Source organism: Cornus florida, unplaced genomic scaffold (genome assembly GCF_030987335.1).
Source record: "Cornus florida cultivar Cherokee Brave unplaced genomic scaffold, ASM3098733v1 CherokeeBrave_3.0.0_Hap2_Chr05, whole genome shotgun sequence".
In the NCBI taxonomy this organism is placed as follows: domain Eukaryota; kingdom Viridiplantae; phylum Streptophyta; class Magnoliopsida; order Cornales; family Cornaceae; genus Cornus; species Cornus florida.
The window spans coordinates 83,439,303-83,466,484 of NW_026775575.1; the positions used below are offsets into that span (position 1 = coordinate 83,439,303).

The 27,182-nt window shown below is 33.2% G+C and overlaps 1 non-coding gene and 1 pseudogene across 1 annotated transcript; both read left to right on the plus strand.

Moving 5' to 3' along the window:
• The first annotated feature begins 1,886 nt into the window (after window positions 1-1,886).
• On the plus strand, window positions 1,887-11,142 carry LOC132309577 (wax ester synthase/diacylglycerol acyltransferase 7-like; annotated as a pseudogene).
• A 5,453-nt stretch (window positions 11,143-16,595) lies between these two features.
• On the plus strand, window positions 16,596-16,689 carry LOC132310932 (small nucleolar RNA snoR31/Z110/Z27). The gene has a single exon (XR_009482762.1). It is a non-coding gene; the product is annotated as a small nucleolar RNA snoR31/Z110/Z27 (small nucleolar RNA).
• The last annotated feature ends 10,493 nt before the right edge of the window (window positions 16,690-27,182 follow it).

Here is a 27,182-nt window from a genome sequence, read left to right on the forward strand (position 1 = left end):
ATATTTTTTTTGACCAGATTTATAATCGTGGCGTATTCGTATCAACCTATATAATAGCATACTCATGCTCTAACACGATACGAACAGGACCCACGAACACGAATTGTCCCCTTAATATCCTAACAACTTAATTACTTACAAAAGAGTTTCTAGTGCAAAACCGTTGATAGTACAAGGGGTTAATATTCTAAAAACAAATATTAGTAGATGAAAGTAGTATGCAAATATTAATAGTTAAGTAAAGTTAGGTGTAGTGGAGGATTTCTTCAACTGGCTTTTTGGTTCCATGTGTTTGGAGTTTGGACTGATAGTCACCTTCTCTAATTAGAACAGTCCCCTGTCTCTTGGGTAACCATTCTAAAAGGGACCGAGGATCTCTTCCTTCAAATAGTACCAATTTTGCAAGATGTCTTCTGAATTAATTGTCTACACTATATAATTATCATAATTAATATGTATACTGTATATTACGTTTTACAAATACAAACTTTAGGGTACATCAACTTATTTGTAATTTTCTTAGGCCTTTTTTATTAACATTTAATACGCCCTTTTTTAGTTGATGAGAGTAACATGAAAATATTAATAGTTAAGTAAAGTTAGGTGTAGTGGAGGATTTCTTCATTGGCTTTTTTTATTAACATTTAGGATAAAGTACAGCCACACCCCTTGAGGTTTGGCAAATGGACACTCAGAGGAAATTTACATATTTTTTTGGACAAAAACACCCCCTGAAGGTTCAAAAATGGACAAAGACACCCATTTACATGAAAAATTAACCAAATTACCCTTTGAACGTTTAGGAGACTTTTTAAAATTTATAATTTAATAAATTGGACCAATCTACCCTAATGAATAATTTATGCATAAAAAAAAACTTTATATTGTTCACTTTTTTTGTGTTATTTACTTTATAAATATCTCAACTTCTTAAAAATGTAGACGTCTAAAATAATTTTTTGATTCAATACATATATTTCAAATAAATTATATTTTGTTATTACTTCTTTTCTTTTTCTTTTTTATTTTTAAATTAAGATGCTTAATTCTTTCATCTAAAAAAATTAAACCAATCTCTTTTCCTTAAAAATAAAAAATATGGTACCAGTATAACTTTATGCATCTTAAATTATATATCAAATACTATGCATTTCCCAATATAAAAGAAAATATTTACCAATATAACTTTATGCATTTTAACTTTATGCATGCATTTGTTCTATTATTTTTTTCCCCTTTGTTTTATTATTATTTTTTTCCCTTTGTTTTATTATTATTTTTTTCCCTTTTATGTTGGGAAATGTATAATATTTGATATATAATTTAAGATGCATAAAGTTATACGTGTACCATATTTTTTATTTTTAAGGAAAAGAGATTGGTTTAATTTTTTTAGATGAAAGAATTAAGCATCTTAATTTTAAAATAAAAAAATAAAAATAAAAATAAAAAAAAGAAAAAAAACAACAACAAAATATAATTTATTTGAAATATATGTATTGGATCAAAAAATCATTTTAGACATCTATATTTTTAAGAAGTTGGGACATTTACAAAGTAAAAAAAAAAAAGTGAACAATATAAAGTTTTTTTTTTTTTTTGTTACCTTTTTTTTATGCATAAATTGTTCATGATGGTAGATTGGTCCAATTTATTAAATTGTAAAGTTAAAAAAGTCTCCTAAACGTTCAAAGGATAATTTGGTCAATTTCTCATGTAAAGGGGTGTCTTTGTCCAAAAAATAGGTAAGTTTTATCTAAGTATCATTTTGCCAAACCTCAAGGGGTGTGGCTGTACTTTACCCTAACATTTAATACCCCTATATAAATGGCAACCACCACTAGTAGTAGGTGGTATGAACTATACTTATGAATCAAAAATTTGCAATGGAGTTTGAGGAAGAAGTAGTATCAGAGCCAGCGAGTCTTAGCTCACAGTACCTCAACAACTCGGTGTTATCGCTTTGTATCATTGCCGTTTTGGAATTTGAGATCCCCGTTTTTGACGACTCGATAACAATGTCACTGCTTAACGATGTCTTCTTACCAATTAACCCGCGATTTTCTCTTTATCATGGTACTCGATAACTATGTCATTTTTCCTTTTTTTTGTCATGATTATGTTCAAATTTTGAGGCACGAATACAACTACTTGGAAGAGGACTAAATAGGATTATATAGTTAAATTCAAATTTTCATTAATAGTAGATTACACCCGGTCAAAGTTAAAAATGTAATTTAGACCCGAAAAAAAAAAAAAAAAAAAAAAAAAAAAAAATAGAAGAAGAAGAAGAAAAAGAGGCAAAAGTGCAAAATACCCTCCTGAGGTTTACTTCATCGAGCAAAATACCCCCCTAAAGTAAAAAAAGTGAGCAACTCAGTCATAGTAAATCTGAAATGGAGCATATTGCCCCCCTGCAGACGCCGGATTCCTCTTTCCGATGATATATATAAGTGCAATTACATATATACCCCGTATAATTATCATTTTAGAAAAAATAAAAAAAGAAACATGAAATTGCAAAATGTCGTTTATACCCTTAGTAGTTGTAAAGTCTTGTTTAACGAAATTTGGTTAAGTGTTCCTCATTCCATTTGCGTACGCGGTTAGAAAGCGATGAGGGGCGATTAGGGTTTGCGTCACTGATCTTCGATTTCTAGGGTTATACAGTGGTTCGTGTTGAACATTGAAGCAATATTGGGTTGTAATCGAAATCTTTCCTTGAAGAACTCTGAAGTTGAAGTTGAGAGCAAAATCGTAAGTGATTTTTGTAACAAACCTTGTTTTTATTTTTTTATGTAAGTTTGAATATATATGTGCCTGTATGTATATTATTGATGTTATATATTATTGATTGTTCATATTTAGATGTGAGTGTTGACATATTTTTCGATTTATAGGGTTTCATATATTTTTGGACTATATCAGTACAATAATTATGATTTTTGCATGTAAAGGTACCTATTTTGTGGTGTGGTGGTTGGTAGGATTCAACATAGTAACTTCAATTCCAATTTCTAGGGTTTATGAATTAATATTAAAATTTTTTTCATGCTTTATGACCACAATAATTGAGAACTTGTGATGCTAGTGTGTTTTTTGTATACATTAGTCAATTTCTATACCCATAAACACTGCCTTTGCATGTTGTGTTGGCTTTTCAGAGTTTCATAAGGCCATAAAAATTGCTTTTTCTTCATTAAAGTATGTTGACCCCACTGTGTCTGTCTTTTTCTTGTGTTTTTGTGCTTATTGTATATGTATATGTGTTATGCTTTTCTGAATGTTGTCCCCTATGTGGGTTTTTTTTTTTTCTTTTCAAGACTGTTATTCCTTTGCATGTTGTATTATTTATTGTATACTAATATAATATTATTGTTTAATCTTGTAAATTACTTCTGGTCAACAGATAATGGCCAGGTTAGTTACATTGGAAGTGCACTATGGAGGGAATTTTGAGACTGCACCTCTTAAGACATATACAGGTGGCAGTGTAACTTTGGTTGAGGGTGTAGATTTGGACTACTTGAGTTATTTTAATATGATTAAGAAACTGAAGGAGTTTGGGTTTGACAAAAATAGTGAAATATATTTTAGGAATCCAATGGTCCCCACTGATGAAGGACTAAGACTGATAGTTGGAGATGAAGATATATCGGCTATGAGTAATTGTCATAGGCAATATAGTCTAATTAAAATATTGATAGTTTCCCCTAACACTACATTTATTGAAGATGTGGACACTGTGAATGAGGAAGAAGATCATGCAGAGTGGGAAGATGAAATCTTAGATTGGGCATATGAGGTTGCAAATGGTAATGTTAACCTACCAGTGGTTAATGATGATGTGGCAAATTACAATACTAAGATGGAGCATGATGTGGCAAATGGAATTAGTGAGATTGAAACTTATGTAGCAAATGACAATACTAAGATGGAACATGATGTGGCAAATGGAAGTAGTGACATTGAGACTGATGTGGCAGATGGCAGTAATGACTTGGATACTGATGGTCATGATGATGCTAATCCTGATGTGGCAAATGCTGAGGCTCATAATGATGGTAATCCTGAGGTGCAGTTTGAGTTACAAGCAGCAAACTTCAATTATTTTGACATTGATTCAACCTATGCACCAAGTGATGACCTACAAAACTTAAACAGTTCATCTGAGGATGAGGAGTATAACGTACATGCTCCAAGAAGGGTTAATGGTGTGGTTAATGGTTTTGAAGTGGGTAAAAAATTTGCAGATGCTGCAGCCTTTAGGAAAACATTAAGGGCTCATGCTGTAAGTGAGAAGTATGACTTTAGATTTGTAAGGAACGAGAAGGATAGAGTCACTGCTAAATGTGCTACTGAGTGTGGCTGGAGAATTCATGCATCCATTAATTCTTTAGATGGCAGTTTTCAAATCAAGACATTCAGATCTATTTATAACTGCAGTTATAATAAAATTAATAGGCAAGCATCATTAGGCTTCTTGGCAAACATATACATGGAGGCCTTGAGAGATGAACCAAAATGGAAGACTAGTGCAATGAAGAAAGTAGTATTAAGAGACTTAAATGTGATTGTTTCCAAGTACAAGGTGTATAGGGCAAAGAGAAAGGCAGCTGCACATATTCATGGGGACCATGGGATGCAGTTTAGAAGAGCTAGAGATTACTGCCACTTGATTCAAACCACTAACCCTGGTAGCATTACAGTGACCACTATCAACAGACCTACACTTGATGACCCTGCAAGATCTGAGGGGTTATTCATATGCTTTAAAGCAATGAAAACTGGCTTTTTAGGAGGGTGCAGGCCATTCGTTGGAGTGGATGGTTGTTTCTTGAAGGTAAACTGTTATTTTATGCATAAAAGTTCTCATTTATTATAGTGTAATTAAAATTTTAATATTTATTTTTCAAGTTGGTTTAACATATGTTTATTTATTAAAGGGTCCCTACAAAGGTCAATTATTAAGTGCAATTGGTAGGGATGGAGACAATGGCCTTTTCCCTATTATCATTGATGTGGTTAGAGCTGAAACTAAAGAGTCTTGGAAATGGTTTATGGAACAGCTAAAGAGGGCATTGGGTCCATTACAGCGATTTACATTTATGTCCGATAGACAAAAGGTATAAATTTTAAATAATACAGATACTAAATGTTAGTTAAAAATAATTTTATATTTCATTTAATGTTTGTTTAACACTTATTTATTTGAATGTTTGTTTCATAGGGTTTAGTAGAGGTATTTGAAGACACTTTGCATAGGACTGACTATAGATATTGTGTGAAGCACATGTATGATAATTTCAAGAAAAAGTATAAGGGGGTAAAGTTGAGAAATGAGATGTGGAATGCAGCTAGGGCACTAACTAATGATGAATTTGAATATCACATGCAGATCATAAAGAAGATTGATAAGGATGTGTATGAATGCCTCGCAAAGGTGCCTGCTAGGTTATGGTCGAGGTCAAAATTCAATGATAATTCCAAAAGTAACATGCTTGTTAACTACATTTGTGAAACATGGAATGATAACATTGGTGACGCTAGGGATAAGCCTTTAATTACAATGTTAGAGTGGATTCGTGGTTATGTAATGCATCGTTTCCAATCAAAAAGAGTGGATTCAAACGAAGAGTGGCTTGTTGTGCCCTAGTGTAACAGAAATTTTGGAGAAGAGGATGAATGACTCAAGACATTGCAGTATAAAAAAATCAGGTGCTTATATATTTGAGGTTCACTACAAAGGGATGAATGAGTATGTGGATTTGAAAAATAGAACTTGTAGTTGTAGGGAATGGGATGTAAATGGGATCCCATGCAATCATGCAATCGCATGTATTATTTCAGAAAGGGGGCAGCCTGAGCTATTTGTTAACAACTGTTATCATAGGGAGACCTATTTGAGGTCATATAGCCCTATCTTATTTCTTATGCCCCTTAGACACTTACAACATGAAGTTGTCACTGATCCCATACACCCACCCATTGTTAAGCCTACAACTGGTAGACCTAAAAAGGCAAGGAAGAAGGCAGTTGGTGAAGTTAGTAAATCTAATGTGCTTTGCAAAAAAGGGCAACATATTAAATTTATCAAGAGTGGGGAAACAAGGCACAACATTCGTACTTGCAAAGCAACTGGGGTAACACCTAAACCTAGGGGTCAACTAAAAGGTAAAGAAGGTAGACCTAGATTGCCTCCTACTTCTGGTATACCAGGTGTATTGCCAAACATTAACGGGACTGCAATTGGTACTAGAGAAAGAGTTGAACTTGGGGCTGCTAGTGGAAGAAATGATGGAAGTATTGCAAGAGGAAGAGGTGGCAGTGATGTAAGAGGAAGGGTTGTTGGCGGTGCTGTAAGATGAGATACTACCAGTGTTGCTACAAGAGGAAGGGTTGTTGGTGGTGCTGTAAGATGAGATACTGCCAGTGTTGCTACAAGAGGAGATATTGTTGGTGCTAAATGAGGAAGAGTTATTGCCAGTGATATAAGAGGAAAAGGAAGAGAATGTGGAAGTAATAAAAGACAACTGCAAGAGGTATGCACAATGTTAATGCTAATGTCATTATATTTATCCTTAAATTATGAGTCATTTAAACAAAATACTAATGACATTGTATTTTTTTATCTACCATAGGTGATTTCCATACCATCAAGGTATGAAAATATGTTGAACAGCTTATCTCAGTCTTCTTCTGTGGATTTGAATGTTTTGTGGAGTAGTCAAGCTTCATCCTCAAGGTATAAAATATTATTGGCTAGTGATTGTGAAGCCCCAATTATAAAATATAGTGTATTAGTCATAATAGTTCTGAAATTGAGCATTTTAATTGTGTTGTCACTTGAATAATAGTTTTTTTTTAATATTATTCTTTATTGCAGGTCTAATACACTGGACCCATCATTTTAGACAACAACAGATTGCAACATATTTTGTTTTTTGGTGTAAGAAAAGGAAAGGTAAGAGGTAAATTGCAGGAAACAGCTTTTGTTTTTTGGTGTTTCCTATTTTTTGGGTTTTGTTGAAATGTTTAGACAATATCAACTATTTTTTGTCTTTAAACATCTCTTTACACATGTTTGGTATAAGGACTTGTTGAACTTGGTTGTTGGTAGCTAAATGTGGATATTATGTTGCTGTTGAAGGGTGATAATGTTATGGTCTAATGGCAGTTTATGTTTTGATGAAGTGGCACTTGGTATATAACTGTGTATGTTGTTGGGATCGCAGAGTTATAATGATTATGGTGTAATGGTATTTTATGTTGTTGTTGAAGGGTTATAATGATTGTGGTGTAATGGTAGTTTATGTTTTTGATAATGATTTGGTTATAATGCTAAACTATTAGGTTTTTAGTGCATTATTTTTATATTTTTACTTACAATCCAAATTTGTTTTATGTATGCATGCATAATCTTATGATAGCTAAGAAATAGGTACTTCCATTACATTAATTTACCATTACATTGATTTAAATAACCACACAATCAACATTGCAACAACACATGAAAAAAAAAACCCAACATGAATACAACAATGTAACTTGTTCCACCATTTATAGTCCTCATAGTTACTACAGGTTATGCGCCAACATAGTTAATACTGTCATCATTGTGCAAAGGTTCCAACTCAACATTTCTCATAGCAACGTGAGCTTTCAAAGTTGAAATGGTCTGCATTGCCATCTCTCTCTCCATACGGTTCCAATGAAGTTCTCTTTGAATTTCATTATGTTAGGGATCAATCCATCTCAAAAATCCACAACATCTCATAAGATAACATCCACATCCATAAAATATGCGCCCTAGATTTTCATGTGTTGTTGCTATTCTTAAAGGCGATTTCAATCCACAATAGCAATGCAAATTATTGTATTTACCATGATGTGATACATTAACAGAGTTTCTTGATATCATTGAGGGCTCCATATTCCTATAACAACAATAGAGAGAGAAAATAATAATAATAATAATAATAATAATAATAATAATAATAAAGATATATGATAATAGCATGCACATGTCATACACTATATAAAATACTATATACCAACATATACATATATATATATCAATACAAATATATATATATATATAGCAATACAAATAAATATACTAACCTGAGAGAACGAGGGTAGAGAGAGAGAGAGCAGAGGGCTGAAATGGGTTTGGTAATGGGGAGAGGCCAAACATTTTTAAACAACATTGAAAGGCATAATGGTCATCATGGAGTGCAGTTTTGGCATTCCAATAAAGTAATCAATCACGTGCATCACTTGCTCACTAGAAAGAGGAATCCGACGTCTGCAAGGGGGGCAATATGTTCTATTTCAGAACTACTATGACTGAGTTGCTCACTTTTTTTACTTCAGGGGGGTATTTTGCTCGATGAAGTAAACCTCAGGGGGCTATTTTGCACTTTTCCAAAAAAAAAAAAAAAAAAAAAAAAATGTGTAAAATTTTGACTAATGAATTTTTAAACCAAATTTTAACTATATAATCCTTATTTAGTCATATTTCAAGTAGTTGTGTTAGCATCTCAAAATTTGTATATAATCATGACAAAATAAAAAAAAATAAAAAAATAAAAATAAAAATGAAAAAGAAGCAAGCTCATGAGAAAGATCTCATAATAACATTACTCTTTTTGTATAGTGATATCATAACGATGTCAGTTCAACTTACATAAAATTGGTCATAATTGTTCGATTATATCGTGCCCCTTATAATTACTTTCTGTAATTTTCCCAATTAAAATTCTATTCAACAAATATGAGTTAGGTTGTATTGCTACTTGGTTCAATGATCCCTTTCATCCTACGTAAGCAAGAAATACGTATGCTAATACGCGTGACCAAGTCATGTTACCCATGAATCATTAGTCTCATTTCGTGGAGGGGAGAAAATTATAATTACCCTTTTCCGGTTTAGAATGGTGACTAACAATGTAACAATTTTATCATGACGTTTGGACAGGTTGGAGAGAAAAATGGAGTAAAGAAATGGAGAAGAGTGGAGGTGAATTTAGAAGACCATGTTAATGTCCCCATTTTCCCACCTGCAACGTCAACTGAACCTTATGATGAGTACCTTGATGACTATCTATCAGAGATAGCCATGGATCAACTTCCACAGAGCAGACCATTATGGGAAATTCATATAATTAAGTACCCCACAAGCCATCTGGAAATTTAACTTTCAAGCTTCACCATGCACTTGGAGATCGCTTTTCTCTGATGGGTGCTCTCCTTTCTTGTCTACAAAGAGCTGATGATCCTTCTCTTCCTTTAACATTCCCTTCCCACCAATCAAACACGAAATTGGAGGGTGACTGCGACAAAATTTTTTGGCGACTGCCTCGGATATTCTCCGGGGTCATCAACACGGTCTTTGATTTTGGATGGAGCATTCTGAAGAGTAGTTTGGTGGAAGATGATCGGACACCGATCCGGTCCGGTGGTGATGGAATGGAGTTCAAGCCAATCGTTATAATTAAGATGACATTTTCTCTTGATCGCATCAAACAAATTAAGGCCAATCTTGAAGTGGTAAACTATAAAATTTTTAAGCTTTTTAGTTACAACTTCCAAATTACTTAATGCTTTCTTTCTTTTTTTTGTTTCCTTTTTGGAATTTCATAAGTTGAATATATCTGTTAAAAATATATATATATATTATAACAAAGTTGCTCTAACCGTGAACTTACACTTCGGTAACTGACATCATTTAGTCAATTCAATGGATGAAGGTACGAACTCATGGTGAAAATTTCTGAGAGACTTGTTCTTAAAAATATAGAAATTACATTATTATTATTATTATTATTCAATGGTTGTTATTATTATTATTATTATTGTTATACATGCAAGCAACAAGCCAAAATGAGGTGAGCAATTCACATTCAACAGCACTAGTGTTGCTCAACACTAGAGCAATTGGTGGATACAAGTCTGTTGATGAGATGGTGAGAACTGATACTGGTAAGACATGGGGTAACCAATTCGCATTCTTGCATGTGCCCATTCCCACCCTAACCAATTCTGAGCAACCAGACCCTCTCAATTTTGTCTTGGATACACATCAATTAATCAAGAGGAAAAGAAACTCTGCACCTGTTGATCGTTAGATTCCTAGAGACACTCCGAAAAGTCAAAAGCCCTTAAGTAAGAACGCATAGTATTAGAAATTTCACAATTGACGAAACATGATTATCGGGTGTCTCACACAACATGAGTCTATGACTTTGTGAGACACCAGACGGTAATTGTAGCACTGCTAATATACTATTGATTTTAAATATTTTTCCAATTTAACAAATTAATGAGTGTGCCTGTTTCCGGAGTCGAAAAATACCTATGATGAATTTGGTGTTACAGGCAACAGCCCGATATATTCATAGCACGCTAAGGAACTCTAAGATGGCAATCTCAAATTTGATTGGCCCTGTGAAACGAATGGCTTTTGGCTAATCATCCCATAAAAGGCTTTTACTTCAATATGGCTGGTGCTCCACAGGTACATTGTGTACGCGCATATATTTCTATCCTGATATATTAATTAACACAAAGAATTCTAGTAAAAGTTGCGCTATTCTAAGAGTTACGACTGTCACTGACACTTCTCTAATTAACATTTAAATGTGAAGAGTTACATTAAGAGTAAAGTTTGTTTGATAATCCTTACTGAAGAACTTGACTAATTGATCAAATGTACGTAGTAACCGTTACAAAGTGTGTGACTTTGTAGAGTCTTTCGGTGACAATGGTGAGTTATGCGGGAATGCTAAGAGTTTCCGTGGGGATGGAGAAAGGCTTCATGGATCCACAGAAGTACAAGTCATGCATCGAGAATGCCTTTGAGATGATGTTCAAAGCCGCAGTTCGATGTGCTTCACCAGCAAATTAGTTACTGTAGTAAAATCAAATATTATTGTATTTGTGGTTCAGGGCAAAAACATTGCTTTACTTCCAAATAAACCAAATGAGCTTTCTATTTTTTTTTTTTTTTTAAAAAATCATTTCTATTGCTGTTAAACTTGTGAATTGCCTGAAGAAAACCAAGATTTTGACACCTGGAAATAATGAGATTCCAAATAGAACACTTTTTTTTCTTTTTTTTCCTTCGAACGGTAAAGCAATTTATACATAACATATAGTAAGGTACAGTGTGCCTCATAATGGGGCAAAAGGAAGCCCAGCAAGCTAGGCTTCACAAGAGGCCTAAAACAATCAGCCCAAACAAGTAATAAAATCATGTCCCAACAAAAATAGGCCCAAATGTTTAGGCCCAATAAAAGAGGCTTAAACTATGAAATAGTCACTGATGATGGCTCAGGTTTTTCATAATTTTCTTTGCCACACTCTTAATATAATTTGTCATTTTAAACCACAAATTAATTATGCTATCATTCCAAAAAATCACGAAGGGATGAACAATAGTGGATGTATAGAGTATATTATAATATTTCTTTTACCCATTTTTTAAAAAGCTTTGGTACAATAGTGGATCTATAGGTTAACAATAGCTATAGTGCGAGTTAGGGCCTGTTTGGTTTTTCAATTCAACGCTGAATGCAAAAGATGGTAAGTGATTTTTAAAAAATAAGCGTGTTTGATAAAATTTTTGGACACCGCTTAATATGGTAATTACCATTTTAAAGAGGCCAAAATTTTAAGCATTGGAAAGGTTGCTTATAGCTTATTGTAGAACACGGTAAGTGATTGGGTTTAAAAAATAAATTTCCAATGACTACTCTGCACTCATATAATCGCATTCTCTCTTTTAGGGTTTCTGTCTGCGATTTCTTTAGGGTTTTTGTTACTTTTACATGATAGAACAAATTCGTGAAAAATATTTTTACCTATAAATTGATTCATATATATATAGTTGCTTCTTGTTGCTAATGAAAATGAATTACATGGAACAAATTCCAAAAAAATAAAAAACATAATTCTACCTAATATATTTTAAACTATTACCACTCATATTGATTCACTATATATAGAAAATAATTATTTATATAAGAATTTTATTCAATTTCACGTACTTTCTTTAATATTGTTAACATCATTTTTATACCCTACATAAATATTATGTAATTATTTATATTTTAAACTGTTTTTACTACTAATTTTTTAGTAATAATATTTTTGAATATTTATTTATCATGCAGGAAAAAAAATATTCACTTATCATATGCTTTATTAACCATTTTAAACATATTACATTGTAGATAAATATTATTTGTGTGATGCTGCATACACACACACCTGAAGATTTATGGCATCTTATCGTAATGTACGATATTGGTTACCCGACTTTCGAAATGGTGGTCGTCCTAGAACAAAAGAAGAACTATTTAACCATGCACATGCCAAGTTAAGGAATGTAATTGAACGAACGTTTGGAGTATTAAAGGCCTGTTTTCCAATCTTGAAAAGGATTGCACCTTATACATTTGAAATGCAAAGGAATATTGTTATTACTTGTGCAGCTATTCACAATTACCTTCGAAAAATTATCGTCATAGACGAACTATTTGAACAGTATGAGACTGAGGATTTGCAATTTGAGACTCTACCTAATATTGCTAAAAAATTGACATCCTCTAAAATTCACACCACAGAAAGGCAATCCGATCAAGTATTTATGGTTAATTTGCGTAACCAAATTGTAAATGACTTGTTTAGTTCTTGAGTTTAAAATTTTATATGTTTAGTTTAATGTAACATTTTTGAGACATTCATATTTTTAATGAGTACTGCTTGAATAATGTTAATTATTTAAGTTTGAATTTATATTTTTTTATGATTATATTTGACATTAATATTCATTGTTAAATTGATATATTTTATTAAGTGAATGTGGTTGTTTTATTAATATATTTGTATTATAAATATAAATATTTTTGTATTAGCACTTTCAAACTTTAGCTTTTGTATATAACAAACAATCTTAATGAATTTAGCGCTTAAAATTAAAATGTTATCGAACAGGTTTTCAAATTAATACATTCAGTGCTTAAAGTTTCAACGCTTAAAATTCAGTACTTGAAATTTTCAGTGCTTAATTTTCAGTTTTATCAAACAGTACCTTAGAGTATGATAGTAATTATTTGGTACACATAATTATGCTTAATTTTATAGTATCCAATTTCTAATACCCTATTTGAATAGAACTAATATTATGTAGTATGCTATATTTTTAACGAATTTTATATATTAATTCAATAAAAATTAAAATTTAAGATACGAAAAGTAACTTACAAATTTGACATTGAAAAACTTATACTTTTGGAAGGACTCAAGATTCTTTATGTGTGATTTTAGGTTAGGTGTATTTTATTAAACAATGCAATGATAAGAAAATATTTTAATTTAAAAATATAATAATTACGTGACATTAAATTCTCAATTTAATTATATTGCAGGGTGAAAATACGATGTAATATATTGCATTATCGTTGTTGCATGGGTGGTGTATCTGTTGGCCCGATGGTATAAAGTGAGCTGAGAGTCCAGTCTGTTTGGTTGTAAATGGGGTAAATTATGTGAATGTACATATATTAACCAAACAAGGATTGACTTGGTCGAGGACAACCTAGCTACTATAAGTCTATAACCAAAAACCCAAGTTACTTGCATTTTGTCGGCTAAGCTTCGACCTGTCAATGGATCGGATTCTGATCCGAATCCAATCCGATTAGTTGGATATAGATTGAGTACAAAATCTGATAACCCGATTATGATCCGAATTCGATAATCGACAACTTAACAAATCGAATTTGGATTAGACCTGATCCGACCTGTTAATAATCCGATCCGATCAATATTATATATAATTATATTTATATTTTATATATCTGCAAATATCCACCGTCAGATTTGTTTAGATTACATATAAAAGACCAATCAAAATATTATATGTACAGAAGTATAATGTTCTCACCCACACAATAATGTCTCTCGTAGTATATGTGTATCACCTAAGCTTCAATTAGCCACACACTGAAACTACAAAACCCTCCCTTTAGGCCATCTGCACCAGCCTCTCCGAATTTTGGCTCTCTAAAAACATCACGTCAGCAATTCCAAGAGCCACGTCAGCAGTTTTCGCTCTCAAGAGACATGCACTCCATCAGGCTCTCCGAATTTTCGCTCTAAAAAAAAAATAATAATAATAAATTAAAATTAATTTTTTTTAACTTTTCCTATACGACTATATTCATAACAGCTATATCCTATTGGAATAAGGAGATGAATTTGTAATTTTAATTATTTTTTTTTACAAAAGTTTAAAAAAAATTATATATATATTTTTAAAAATTATAGCCGTTAAGGCACTATTTCTATCGGCCAAACAGTGCCTTAACGGCCAAATGCATTGTTTGTGGTACACATTTAAAATTTAAAGCAAAAAAAAAAAAAAAAAGCCTTTTTGAATTTATTTTTGGCCCAAATAAAATTTTTTTTCAACAAACAGTGCCTAAACAATATATTTTTTATTTAATGAATTTTATTATTTTTTTTATAAAAAAAGAGCTAAAAAAAACAAATTTTAGGTTTTTTTTTTAAAAAAAATTCTATCAAACAGTGCCTTAAGGACAAATGGAATAAGACAAAACACGCAACCCAAAACGGCGCCGTTTTGCAGCCAAAAAAAAAAATCCAGCGATCGCGGGCCGGCTCACGACTTAGCAGATGCGCGGCCTTTAGTCCATTGGCTTGCGGAAATTGGGCTTCCGCGAGCCCGCTGCGGATGGCCTTACGATAGTTTCAGGTTGGAGAAACTAAACAACCAAGAGAAAGGGTGCTCGTTGATCAGTCGGTACCCTTGTTTAGTGAGTATTTTGTTTGTATATTTTCTAATCTCTCATTTTCCTTCTCTTCTTCTCCACTACCCTAATTTTTTATACCCTAATTTTCTCTCTTTCACAACTTGATCAGTCGAAACCCTTGATCAGTGGCAACCCTTGTTCAGTGAGTAGTTATTTCACTTTTTTTTTTTCCCTTTTTCTCTCTGCTCATCATCTTCTTCTTCTTCCCCCTCTCTATCTCATATTTTTTCCACTCTTTATTGTGATTATATTTCTTTAACAAGTGATATTATTTCACTTGTACAAAAAATTATAATACACTTCGTTCTACCTTCAAATAAATTTTTTTGAAACATATTGTTAGTGAACTTCAAATTTTGTTTTGGTTTTTGAGTAGTTAAGAGTGAGGAAGTTGTTTGCCCTAATTGATTGATTTGTGCAAATGTGTGTAATTTAAACGGATCGGACATCCGATTAAGTGTGTAACGGATATGGATTCTTCAAATGAAGATTCGTCGGATTATCAGATCGGATCGTGAGTTATGCTTATTGGATTCGGATCGGATCAACCAGGATCCGATCCATATCCAATCCATTGTAGCTAAGTTGTATCTAGGGTTTCAAATCAATCACTTTAAATTATGATTTCCAGCCTTTTTGCCCCACTCCTCTCTCTTTTCTTTGAACCTCACAGAAAAAACTGGATTTGGTGGCTATGGTTTTTCAGGCTCTACCTCTCTCAAAATTCGTTTACAATGTCATCATATATGTATATATATGTATGTATGTATGTATATATATGTATGTATGTATGTTAGGGGTGGCAAACAGACGGGTTGGGTCGGATTTAGACATGGTTAAATATGGGTGGATTAAATATGGGTTGTAACTCATATCAACCCGTTTGTAATGGGTTAAATATGAATTGGGTCAAAATAGGTCGGGTCAACCCGGCATGACCCACCAACCCATTTTAGGAAAAAGATATGTTATTATTTTGGATAATCTCATTATTATAGTTTTTTTTTTTTTAGATCAATAAAAGCTTGTAAAAATATGTATCTAAAATTGTAAATCTTTCAATTTATTTTGAAAATTCTTTAAATTTATATTATTTTATTTTATTTGTAATTGTAAATTCTCATTGTATATGTGTTGTAAATGTAGCAGAGCAATATTATAGTACTACAAAAAATTTTAGAGAGAGAAAAAGAATGATGCGGAGAGAGTGGGAGAGAGAGAATTTGGAATTGTCTTAGAGAATTTTTTAGAGTAAAAAGAGGTAAATTTGAGTCAAATAGAGGATGTGAAACTGTCTCTAATGAGTGAAACATGGTTCAAAATGGGTGACTCATATTTAACCCATTTAACCTTATATAAAAATAGGTTGAAAATGAGTCACCCATATTTTAAATGGTTTATTCATATCCATTTTAAAATGAACAGATATGGACGGGTTGGTGAGTCATGACCCATTTTACCATTACTAATATATCATAACCCAATTTACCATTACTAATCTATATATATATATATATATATATATATATATATATATATATATATATGCATGTGTGTGTGTGTGTATATGCAGTTATATATGTATGTTTATATAATATGAGGAATCAAGCGAAGCGTGATGATCAATTTCATGTGATCAGTATCTCCTCACCACGTTCTTTCTGATTGATTTATTCCTCTAATAAACCTTTGATTTATTCATACTTTTATTTTATTTTTACAAGTAATTTTGGGGTAATGTTGTTTTGGGTTGCATCATCAAGTTTGATGAAATCAGAAAATCTTAGGACACCTTCTGACACAGCATTCAAATTCTGTGTATGAGAAAGATTTCTATTCTGATTTATGATGTTGTTAATCATTACCCAAAGAGTTTGCAAGATTTTTTTAAAAAATTATTTTAGGTATATCTAATTTTTGTTTATTTTAGGTGATGGTGGTGGAAGGCAGTGGCGGTGGTAGTGGTGAAAGGTGATGGCGGTGGTGGAAGGCAGTGGCGGTGGTGGAAGTGGTGAAAGGTGGTGGCGGTGGTGGTGATGAAAGGCAGTGACAGTGGTAGAAGATGGTGGTGGTGAAAGGCAGCGGTAGTGGTGGTGGAAGACCGTGGCAGTGGTGAAAGGTGGTGGTCGTGGTCGTGGTGATGGAAGATGGTAGCGGTGGAAGGCGGTAGCGGTAGCGGTAACAGTGACGGTGGCGGAATGTGGTGGCAGTGGTGGAAGGTAGCAGTGAAGAAAGGCGGTGGCGGTAGTGGTGGTTTTTAGACTTGAAACATGATTTTTAGGAAGTAAATTTTTTAAAAAAAATTTACTTGGGAGTGGAATGATCATTCCATGGGTTTAGTTAAATCCATTCCCATGAATCGATTTTCATTCCAATGGAATGACCATTTCCACTTTAAATTGCATATCAAACAAATGAATAGTTGGAATGAGTATTCCATTCCAATCCAATCGAATCCTACACACCAAACGTAGTATAAAAGAAATTAATAAAAATAAAGAAACTAGTGGTAGAAGGAAATTAAAAATCTAAAATTAAACTGTCTAAAAATTATAAAAATAAAAACAAATAAGAAACTTAATTACTTAAAATACTAAATGGGAGAGAAAACTGTTTTATATCAGTAAATGTTTAGCTGTATTTAATTTTTTTCATTTCTAAACAAACCCTTAATTTTATATGTATTTATATTTCCAGATGTCAAAAGGTCTGGCTGTGATCAGTGAAATGTCTAATTTATGCTTCATTTGAAGACGTTTGAATTTCTCCATTTCTTTTTAAGACCAAGATGAACCATCAAGCTTAGCGTGGCCTGGCCACACATGGATGATTTGGTGGGACTGTCTGATTGGCGAGATGGTCAACTTGCCCATTTTTTAAGCCCAATTGTGCTTCCTAAAATTAAACATGACCATTGTAACACCATTGCTGATGGATCTATCCAAAGGTCAATTGTAATGGGTGGACGTTTGCCCATTTATCTAAAAGATTAAACTATGAGTAATGTTACATATCCACCTATTTATACACACTTCAATCTTTATTCGAATTTGATTGCCACCCTGCTTACCCTAGGTCAGACCCGAACGCCCTCCGAACCGAGCTCTTAGCGTAACACTGGATTAAAGATTAGGTCTGACTCTAATACCAATTGTAACGGGTGAGTGATTGCCCATTTACCAAAAAATTCAAGTTAATGGATAGTGTTACATACCCACCAATTTATACACACTTCAACCTCCATTCAAATATGATGCGGGACAAGTCCCACTTAACACCAACCCAATAGCTGCTGGATAAAAGTTTATTCTTTCTCTAAAGTGAAGTGGGTTTTGGTTAAGATTAGATTATCTATAACCAGGCTTGTGAAAAGAGACTAATATACCAAGTCAACACATGATGGAACTTAAGCCCGGCCCAAGTAAAGTAACCCGTCAATGGCCTTTGTGTTATGCTATGAAAGGATTTGTTTTGTGTTTGGATGCTACGGAGGGCTTTGATTGCCTTTGTGGTTGCAGAGTCTTTATGGCAAGGGCTGTCATCTGTAGTCTTGTTAATGTGTAGTGTTCTTTTGGTTATCAGGAAAAAAATATATATTTAAATTTTATTGTAAATGAGATATTTATACATTAAGGCTCCGTTTGTTTCGACGTAAAATATTCATTTTGAAAAATATTTTTCTTTTTCAGGTAAAATATTTTTTATTTTTACTTTGTCGGTGTTTGGCAAAGGTCTATGTCGAAGTTGAGGTCGAGTCCATCGGGCGGGACATATAAAATAACTTGCTGAAAATTTATGGATAAATTATTTTTGTTAAATTTTAATATATATTTTTTTCTTCATAAATATTTTACAACAACTAAACACTAAAAAATAAAAAAATATTTTCTAATAAATATTTTACGTCCAAACAAACGAAGCCTAACGACCCAACAACTTATAAATTTTGTGATACAAACCTGCCAATTCTTTATATATATATATATATATATATAATTGTGTGGGGTCCACTTGTACTTATAATGTGATAAGAAGAATTGGGTGTGCAGCTTGTTTATCAAGCTGCTTGTTGCCACGTTTTTATGGCTATAAAGAAAGGCAGCTCTCTTTCTCTCTTTCATCATTACACCTCTCTGTCTCATCTTTATATATCTCTTTGCTTGTATCGAGATATACTTTAATATCATATTCATAATACGTTATTAGCACGAGCTCTAGCCATCTGAGATTTAAACAAAAAGCTCTCTCTCCCTCTTTTTATCTCAACTATATATCTCTTTTGTGATATTAGTTTTGATAGATTGTTAGGTTTGTTTACTTTATTGAAGAAAATTATATTTCTGACTCCAAAGAGTAAAAAAAATTTAATTATTAATTATTACTCATGAATTAATTTGTCTACTTAAATGATATATGTACTTACACCATGGTCGGTTCTACCGTCTTTATTATTTAATAATTTACATTGTTGGTTCCACTGCCCTTATTATTTAATGATTTACTAACCATGGTCAGTTCTACCGCCTTTATTATTTAATAATTTACTAACTATGGTCGGTTTTACCGTCTTTATTACTTAATGATTTATGGCCGATTTTACCGCCTTTATTGTTTAATAATTTATTCATTATGACTAGTTTTACCACCTTTATTGTTTAATTATACTAGAATTATAATGGTTCATATTATATTGTATAAAGCAAAGGCCATAATTTTCCTTCGTCGCTATATTAGTGAGGAATTAAAAACTGAATACCTCACTGAAAGAGATATGATTATTAGTTATCTTCCCAAAAGCTCGGGTTGAATGGCAGGAACTGTGGTTACAAGATTTTAAAATTGTGGCTGAATACAACTCTGTCTTATTTAAAATCAGCTCTACACTGAAATTGTGTGGTAATACCATCACTGATGAACTTTTGTTGGAAAAACATTCACCACATTTCACGCCTCGAATGTACTCTTATATTGCGAGCATATATTTAAAAAATATTCAGAACTAATATCATGTTTACTTGTGGCAGAGCAAAATAACGAGCTTTTGTTAAGAAACCACCAGTTCCGTCCAACTGGATCGACACCAATCCCTAAAAAGTATGTTGCCTCATCACATGGACGTGGACATAATAATAGATATAATCATGGTAGTAGAAATCGCTACAATAATGAATATGGTTGTGGTAAAAATGTGATACCCCCGGATTTCCAGATGCAGGTTGGCCAGGCCCACGCTCGATTACCCGAGGATATCAAACCAATTAGCAATTAACGAACACAGAATACAATTTAGATAGCAGGAATGAATAAAAATTTACTGAAAAGAAACTAAAATGAAAAACCTTTATAGAAAAACCTTAGAATAAAAATTTTATAAATAAATAATTAGTCTGATATATCTAACTTCTCCAATTCTAATACAACTCGGGAATCCATCTCTAATGGACCCCTAATAATAATCCAAACTGAAATGAGAGCTACTTAAAGAACATCCAGAGTAAACCATGGAGAAAAGTCTTACATCGTCGGAAGAGTGAGTAGTAGTCTCTGCTCAGCACGATCAAGTCTAAATCTGAAACTGACGAATACCTGAAAAATAGAGGTGGGTCAAGCCCACAAACAAGTTCTAACCTACTACAATCCAAGCAGAGACTCGATACGCATGTACATTCTAACCAACTCAACAATATCTAAATAATCTGTAGATATATATATATATATATATATTCACACTACAAGACTCTCACTGGACTACAGGCCCATCTCAACTGACTAGTAGGCACCATGCAAAACGCACCTGAGGTGGGCATGACTACCTAGATCTAGCAGGGTACACATCTAACCATCATAGCCAGCTATGCATCCTACTGCATATACGCTCCCTAACCGTCGACTCTGAGACTCAAACTCATATCGCGGTACCATAACATAAATATATAAAGTTCGTTCCAAGTGTGTCATTCAAAAAAGTTTATTGACCTGACACCTAGTTATAAGTAGGACTTAACTTTAGTAGTTAATCCATCTTATTTCAATATAGGTTGGACTTAGTGTTTGAACTAATCCATCCCCAATATAGGTAGGTCTCAGTGTTTTGAACTGAGCCGTTCCTAGTATGCCACCGTCCCATACTAGTGCATAAATATCCATATAAGTAGGACTTAACTTTTTATAGTTAATCCAACACATTCCAAAATAGGTAGGATTTAGTATTTTACTAATCTATCCCTAGTATGCCACCGTCCCATACCGGTGCATACAATCCATCCATCCAGTAGAAGATAATACAAATATATATATATATATAAATACCAACTAATCCATAACAAAAATAACAAGAGTCCATCATATGTATAACCAGTATATGTGTATAACATGCTTGTTCTGTTCTACCAATACATGATTCTCTAATAAGATTTAAAACAAGGAGAACAGGTATAATCCATTCTGTAATTAACTATGAGCATAATAATAATATTATCATAATTAACATGCTCACTTTAAACCATTCCAAGATATTCAGTAAGTTTATAAGACACAATACTGTATATTTAGCAACTAGGTTCCCATTAAACATAACAGAGTAACTAAATTCCAGTAATTGATCATACATGTCATACATATAAACATCAATTTAATTCCCAAAATAGCACAACAGAATATACCAATTCACATGCTTCCTTTTATACCAAACCAACACTAACTGAAACAAGTTAAATTATATACGTCCGTTAATCCGTAGCTAGCAGTAATTAAAGCTTAAGCATACTTGTTCCTACCCCTGTTCCATGATCAACATGGTGTAACCATCCATAGTAATCTGCTAAATTAGATTATAGGCAATTAAACCTCTACATCTCCCAAAACGGTAACCAGATTTGCATCTAACAATTTATGCATTGTTTTACTATAAACACCAGTGTTTTAATCCACGTTAACCAACCTTTGGAAACTTTAATATGGCTTTAGAACATACTGAAAACCCCAATTATACCTTCTAACAGGATCTAAAATCTCCAAAATCCAACTCTCGTAGCCCAAACGGTCGCCGAAACATCAAAAACTGGGAAAACCTTGAAGGAGCCGCCTCCAAACAAGATGGAGCCGGCTCCAACTCACTTAGAGCCACCTCCAAGTTACTTTGAGCCGGCTCCAAAACCTTTTGGAGCCGCCTCCAACTTCCTCCCCTCCTCTCTGCTTCTTCTCTTCAACTACGTCTTCTCCGGTGACGTCTAGTTTGATCAGTCCTTAACCCTAATGATTTCTACTGATTAAAATTAAGTTCTAATGCCCCAGATATTGTAAAAACCATTAATCCTAGATCCACTCTAATTAGAATAGAGTTCTACAAGAAAGAAATTCAAATAGACAAAAACAAAACATATAAACGTATACCGTTACAAACAAACCAAAACATGCAAACCAGATTAATACCTTTCAGTGTTACCAGCTGATTTAACTCTATCTATATCAACTCACATGCATTATACATCCAGTTTTGTGAATTAGTTTATAAGTTAAACACGGAAAGATCATAAAACAAGCAGTATACTCATGGCTATCTTCAGTGAAAAATAACAAAGACATGTAATCCAGTTTAAGTTTGATTCTTATTTAATCCTGGAGTTGAATTAGACATGCAAAGAACATAAGTCAACGGGATAGAGTTAGGATTAGAACTTGCCTTTGAGATTTCGGTTCAAAAATCCCAGCGTCGTCTTCTAAGTTTCTCTGGCGAACTTAAAAATCCTCCTATGTTCCTTCCCTGCCTCCACTGTCGTGAATAGGGTTCTAAAACCCTAGGCAGAACTTCATACCTATATTTATAGGTTCACACAAGACCTAGGTTCAATTCAAACCCTACGCTAAATCATAGTCAGCCCATAGAAAACCCTATTTAAAATCTACGTCGGCCAACATACGTGACTTCTCAAAGAACCCTAAGTACTAAACGTATTTTAAAAACTCATTTAACTTAATTACCTAATTTAACAATTCCTTACAACAGTGAGATCAAAATAAAACAAATAAACAAGTAAGCCAAATAAAAACAAATTAAACATATAATTAAATTAAACCAACTAGTCAATTCACACATCACGTAATTCAAAATTCACACATAGCCACATAAGCACTTATAAATAATAAAATAAATACTGAAAACAATAAAATAAATAGAAAAATTCCGATTATATCCCTTTTAAAACTAGGGTATTACAAAAAATCACTCTTATTACCGTGAAGGATATCAATCCTCAAATTTTTGCAATCAGAGATCTATACTATATCCCCAAAGGAGAGATTATAATGAAATGAAATAAGTTAAAAAAAAAAAAAAAAAAGGGATGTTGCTCAACCTTCCATGGCACATGATAATACTTGTTATCGAATGACAGGGCATTAGCAAAGCATTTGTCGTATACTTAAGCATCTGGCTGAACTTTACCAAGCCCCAATGAAAGAAAAAGGGGAAACGAAATGAAATGAATTTCATTGATCGTGATGAGCCAGTTGACATCACAAATCTGGATGTATCAGATTTTTTGAGGACCGTGGTGGAAAGATAGAACATTAGATTGGTAAGGAAAATATCCACACCAATTAATCCTATTTTTCATTTTATGTTTTTTCTACTATGTTATCTTCAACATGTTTTTATTTTCCTTGTATTAAAGTTTTTTTTTTCTTTTGTTATAACTGTTTCTTTTCTAAATTTGCATGAATAAGAATGGATCTGACTGGTTCCAAAATAAATGGTGAAGATATATGTCTTGCTAATAGTGGAACGACACACACAATCCTTCGAGATCAAAAATATTTTTCTCACCTAACTTTGACAGATGTTAGGGTCAGTACAATATCAGGTCCCACTGACTTGATTAAAGGCTTTGGACGAGCCAAGATTATTTTACCACGTGGAACAAGGTTACAAACTTATATTCTATAAGATCTTGGATAAATCTGTTGAGTTTTAAAGACTTGCGTCATAATGGGTATCATATTGAGATGGCAAATAAGAGAAATGTGAAATATCTCTACATTATTTCCATTACCTCATGCAAGAAGTTGATATTAGAAAAACTCACTGTTTTCTCTTCTGGGTTATACTATACAACCATTAGCACAATTGAGTCAAATACTGTGATACATAAAAAATCTTATGACCCAAAACTTTTTATGCTTTGGCATGATCGACTTGGTCACCCGGGGAGTACAATGATACGTCGAATTATTGAAAATTCACATAGACACCCACTAAAAGATCAAAAAATCATCTTACCAAATAATCATCTCTGCACCGTCTGCTTACAAGGTAAGTTGATTATTAGACTATCCCCTTCAAATGTCATTGTTGAATCTCTCCCATTTTTACAATGAATTCACGGGGATATATGTGGGCCAATTCATCCATCCTATGGATCATTTTGCTATTTTATGGTGTTAATTGTTGCCTCAACACGATGGTCACATATTTGTCTGCTTTTTACTCGTAATGTTGCATTTGCTAGATTTCTTGCTCAAATCATCAAATTATGGACACACTTTCCTGATTATCCAATTAAGACAATTCGTCTTGATAATGTCGTTCGTCTTGATAATGCCGCTGAATTTTCTTCTCAAGTTTTTGATGACTATTGTCTGTCGGTTGGAATTAATGTTGAACATCCTATTGCACACACTCATACTCAAAATGGTATGGCCGGATCTTTTATTAAAAGACTTCAGTTAATTGGTCGTCATTTGCATATGCGAACAAAATTACCTATTTCTGTCTGAGGACATACCATATTACATGCTGCATCACTAGTTTGTATACGACCAACTGCTTATCATAAGTACTAACCATTGCAACTTGTTTTTGGTCAACAACCAAATATCTCTCACATACGAGTTTTTGGCTGTGCTGTATATGTTCCACTTGCACCACCCCAACGCACTAAAATGGGTCTTCAGCGTAGACTTAGAATTTATGTTGGTTTTGATTCTCCATCTATTATTATCTTAAACCCCTGATAGGTGATATCTTTAAAGCACGATTTGCTGACTGTCATTTTGATGAGGCTATTTTCCCACCATTAAGGGGAGAAAAGGCACAACAGCAACATGATATTACTTGGAATGCCCTGGAATTGTCTCACTTTGATCCTCGCATAAATCAATGTAAAACCGAAGTTCAGAGGATCATTCACTTGCAAAATGTTGCAAATCAATTACCTGATGCATTTACTGATACAAAGAAAGTAATAAAATTAAATATACCAGCTGCAAATATTCTAGCACGAATTGCTGTCCCTGAGGGACCTTCTGTCAGTAATGCAGCAAATGCATCTAAAATACGCCTGAAGCATGGCAAACCAGTCGGTACAAAAGATATTGCTCCTCGTAAGAGGAAATCACAAAGAAAAATTGGCACTCCTGAAGAGGCCACAAAAGAGCAACAAATATTATTGATCAATCTGAGATTATAGCCTTTGATAAGATAAAGGCTCTTGATGAGGCCCAGGTACCTAAAAATGATGAAATAATAAATATTAATGAGACAAAGGCAACAGATGATGATATGACCCTTGATGAGGCACATGCCCTTAATGAGGCAAAGGTACCCGAAAATAATGAGATCTCACTAAATTATGGAATGAGATGGAATAGAAATGAAATTGTTGTCGACAACATATTCTCATATGTCATTGCTCTTGATATTGATAATGAGGATCCGGAACCTCAAAACATTGAAGAGTGTCAACGAAGATATGATTGGCCAAAATAAAAAGAAGCGATACAAGTAGAGCTAAAAGTGAAGTACTTAGACCTGTAGTCTAAACACCTGAGGGTGTTAATCATGTTGGGTACAAATGGATATTTGTACGAAAGCGTAATGAGAAAAATGAAACATGAGATACAAAGCCCGACTGGTAGCTCAAGGTTTTTCATAGAGACCCAGTATTATGAGGAAACATATTCCTCTGTGATCGATGGGCCCACATTTAAATTCATAATACATTTGGTAGTCACAGAAAGATTGCATATGCATCTAATGGATGTGATTACAGCATATTTATATGGATCACTAGATAGTAATATTTATATGAAAATCCCAGAATAATTTAAATGCCTAAAACAAACCACGTAGTATGTACTCGATAAAATTACAACGATTCTTATATGGATTGAAGCAATCTGGACGAATGTGGTACAATCGCCTTAACGATTACTTACTCAAAGAAGGGTATATGAACAATCATCTTTGTCCATACATTTTAATTAACAAATCTAAATCTGGTTTTGTTATTGTTGCAGTATATGTTGATGATCTGAATCTCGTGGGAATATTGGACGAGATCGAAAAGACGACCACTTATTTAAAGAAAGAATTCGAAATGAAAGATCTCGGAAAGACAAAATTCTGTCTTTGGCTACAGGTTGAACATTTTTCGAGCGGTATTCTCATCCATCAATCAACATATACAGAAAAGGTTCTGAAACGTTTTTATATGGATAAAACCCATCCATTGAGCTCTCCAATAGTTGTTCGATCACTTGACATCAAGAAAGATCATTTTTGTCCTCAAGAGGATGATGAAGAACTCCTTGGTTCTGAAGTGCCCTATCTCAATGCAATTGGTGTTCTTTTGTATCTTGCAAATTGCACAAGACCTGACATAATTTTTCCAGTCAATTTATTAGTAAAGTACAGTTCTGCACCAACCCGCAGACATTATAATAGAATCAAACACATATTGTGATATCTTCATGATACAATTGATATGAGATTGATTTATTCAAAAGCACCAAATTCTCAATTAATTGGATATGCAAATGCCGGTTATCTTTTTTACCCACATAAAGCTTATTCACAAACAAGATATGTGTTTACCTATGGCGGCACTGCTACATCATGGAGATTTATGAAACAGACAATGATTGCAACTTCTTCAAATCATTCTGAGATACTTGTAATTCATGAGGCAAGTAGGGAATGCATTTAGTTAAAATCAATGATCCAACATATTCAAACAACATATGGTTTCTCATCAATAAAAGATAGCCTAACAGTAATATATGAAAATAATGCAGTCTGCATTGCACAGATGAAATAAGGGTATATTAAAAGTGATAGGACCAAGCACATCTTACCAAAATTCTTTTATGCACATGAACGCTAGAAAAAGAGTAATATTGATATTCAGAAGATACGTTCATTTGAAAATCTAGCAGATCTATTCACTAAAATGCTTCCAACTATAACATTCAAGAAGCTGGTGCACAACATCAGAATGCGCCAACTAAAGGATCTTCAGAGTTAAACTGATGGCACAATGAGGGGAAGAAATTAGTCAAAAAAGT